This window comes from Eurytemora carolleeae, unplaced genomic scaffold (genome assembly GCF_000591075.1).
Source record: "Eurytemora carolleeae unplaced genomic scaffold, Eaff_2.0 scaffold257, whole genome shotgun sequence".
Taxonomy (NCBI): domain Eukaryota; kingdom Metazoa; phylum Arthropoda; class Copepoda; order Calanoida; family Temoridae; genus Eurytemora; species Eurytemora carolleeae.
Window position 1 is genome coordinate 145,081 of NW_019396404.1, and position 3,648 is coordinate 148,728.

A 3,648-nucleotide genomic window follows, 5' to 3' on the forward strand; every position below is an offset into this window, starting at 1 on the left:
AGGAAAACCAGGGATAGTTAATAGAAGGAAAACCAGGGATAGTTAATAGAAGGAAAACCAGGGATAGTTAACAGATGGAAAACCAGGGATAGTTAATAGAAGGAAAACCAGGGATAGTTAATAGAAGGAAAACCAGGGATAGTTAATAGAAGGAAAATAAAAAGGAAGAAGATAGAAACGATGACAAGAATATGAATCAAATCAGAATTTTTCTGTATCAACTGTATCAAATTTATAAAATTAAAAATCAAATATAATAAATTGTTTTAAAAAATAGCCAACTCGGGATATTCTGGTTCAAACTAAATAGTATATTTGTGTTATCTCATGCATTGTAATTTAAGAAAAATATGAAATTTTTTAATAATTTTAAAAAATGGTACAACAAATCAACTGGAGGCATAGTTAAATATAAATTTTTATTCGCTTTTCACTCATTCATAATTTATAATTTAAAAATGGTTGGTCTGTATAATCTGTGTGAGTTATTTAGCTGTAAAGTTGTAAACATGCGTTAGAATCTTTTCAATCCGAAATAATTTATATTATAAAGAAAGTTTCCTGTAGGTTGTTTAATACCAAAGACAATAATAAAAATAATATATAGGAGTCATATTAAAGTAAAATTAACTTCAAAGTAAATTATGTTTGAGCAAAAGATATTTTAAACGAAATAAACTGCAAACAGCCTTTAATATCTAATACTGCAGTGTATGGAAGACGACAATCAAAAATATTTACCAACTGTCATGTTTCGTGGGACACCCTGTAGCTTAATAATCAACTTATCAAGTCAAATAGAAAAGTCGTCTTTCTGTTTCACATTTTTATAGATTTTGTACTACGTATGTACACAAGTGAAAAAATTAAAAAAAAAAACCTCGAAAGTACAGAGGAGTTTGATTTTAGTATTTTTTTAAAAGTTTTAAATCCAATATAATAAGGATTAGAAGGTATCAGCCAAATAGAATAAAAGAATTTTTTTTAGACCGACAGATGGTTTCAAACTTTAAAAAATCCAACCTGTGACCAAATGAATCGATTACTCACCGGAAACCTGAATGTTCTGCTCCTTATATCTTTGAAGCCTGATGTCCTAGATAATTCAAACCATGAGTTCTGCTATATCAAATTGACAAAGTTTGAAATGCACAAAATACAGTCAAGCATGTCAGCCAACCAAATTTCTTGAGTTTTTAAAGTTAGATTAAATATAATATATCGGTGAAGTGTAACCAATTGTTTATAATTTTAAGTTTTGTGGCTTCTTGATTCCATTTTATAATAATCAATTTGGTTTTGCTTGGTTTGGTTTCAACAAACCATAAAAAGTGTCAAAAAATGTTATGGGTCACTTAATCTTTGGGTTTTAGACGTCTTGTGTTTTATAAAATTATTGTGTACTCGATCCTTGATTTTAGAATCGTATATTTGATTAAATATGCTTTAATAATTTTGTTTTTTGAAGTGATAAAAAGCAATATGCTATTAAGCTAATTTCAATCTTTTTTTGAAATCTCTATTAAAGGTTCNTATAGTTCCTTTATTCTTAACATATATATATAGTTCCTTTATTCTTAGCATATTCTAAAACTATAAATATACGCTGTTCAGTTAAAAACTGAGAAGCCATTAGAAAACAAAAAAATACCAAACAGGAGAGTTGCACACAAAAAGTGCAATTTTGCACCAGACGCCGCTAATCACACTTTTTTTTGACTCATCCTTAATGTAAATTGTACATGGACACATATATATTGATGAATACACATGAAATTATCAAATGGATACATATTCATAGTACAAGTACAATGTTCACGTGAACTTACATAGATGGTACATGTGCAATGTGCACGAAACCATACATGTACAAAACACGCAGAAAATAAATGGATACATGTTCTTAATTTACGCATAAGATACATATAATTGATACGCACGTTCAATGTACACATACACATATATAAATGCATACTTGGTCAGGTACAAAGTATTCACAGAAACATACATATAAGCATACTTGTGCAATGTTACTTGGTCAGGTACAAAGTATTCACAGAAACATACATATAAGCATACTTGTGCAATGTACACAGGAACATACAGAAATCGATACATGTACAATTACAATGTAAAAAAGGGATACATGTGCAATGTAANCTCTAGCCACAGCGCTCATCATGTGTTACGTATACATGTATTATATATTCCTAATAGCTCTAGCCACAGCGCTCATCATGTGTTACGTATACATGTATTATATATTCCTAATAGCTCTAGCCACAGCGCTCATCATGTGTTACGTATACATGTATTATATATTCCTAATAGCTCTAGCCACAGCGCTCATCATGTGTTACGTATACATGTATTATATATTCCTAATAGCTCTAGCCACAGCGCTCATCATGTGTTACGTATACATGTATTATATATTCCTAATAGCTCTAGCCACAGCGCTCATCATGTGTTACGTATACATGTATTATATATTCCTAATAGCTCTAGCCACAGCGCTCATCATGTGTTACGTATACATGTATTATATATTCCTAATAGCTCTAGCCACAGCGCTCATCATGTGTTACGTATACATGTATTATATATTCCTAATAGCTCTAGCCACAGCGCTCATCATGTGTTACGTATACATGTATTATATATTCCTAATAGCTCTAGCCACAGCGCTCATCATGTGTTACGTATACATGTATTATATATTCCTAATAGCTCTAGCCACAGCGCTCATCATGTGTTACGTATACATGTATTATATATTCCTAATAGCTCTAGCCACAGCGCTCATCATGTGTTACGTATACATGTATTATATATTCCTAATAGCTCTAGCCACAGCGCTCATCATGTGTTACGTATACATGTATTATATATTCTGTAAATTGTCCTTATTGGCAAAAAAAGGTTTTCACTCTCGTAGATAGAAAGATAGAAAAAGTTGGGTTTGGAAATTAATTTCGATATTTTTTCATATCCTCATCAGTCCTACAGAAAATGACCAAAATTGTTGCATACAGTGAATCCCAGATATATGAATACATAGCAAGAGAATTCTAAAGAAACTTCTTTTTATTTTTAATTCAAGGTAAATAAATTAATAGCCCTGAAATATGAATGCAATTGATATATCAATATTGGTACTCATTTTTCAGCGGCATTTGATCTTAAATATGTAATACGACTTTTTAAAAAACTCTTGCTATGTATTCATATATCTGAGATTCTCTGTAGTTAAATGAAAAAATAAAATGAAATAAAAAAGGCCAATATAAAGAAAAAGTAAACAAAACCTGGGGAAAAAATATGGAAAAATCAAATAATTTTTTTAAAAAGTTGTAAGAATCTTGGTCAACCTTAAAGATTAAAGAATGATGGTATTAATAAAACTAAATGAAATGTATATTGAATACGAGGGGAGAGAGGTTGCAAGGTTGACCGTTAGAGATTCAAAAAAATTACGAAATTTTGGGATGAAACTCAAGGGGTTTTGAGTGGGGGAGATGAAACATTTAAAAAACAATGCAATTAGCATATCAAAAAGAAAGGCGAATCTCAAAAATCTTTCAATATGTTGTATTATCTTCTACGCATTTTTCAAGAATTGTAACATTCATATTTCATAATGTCCTG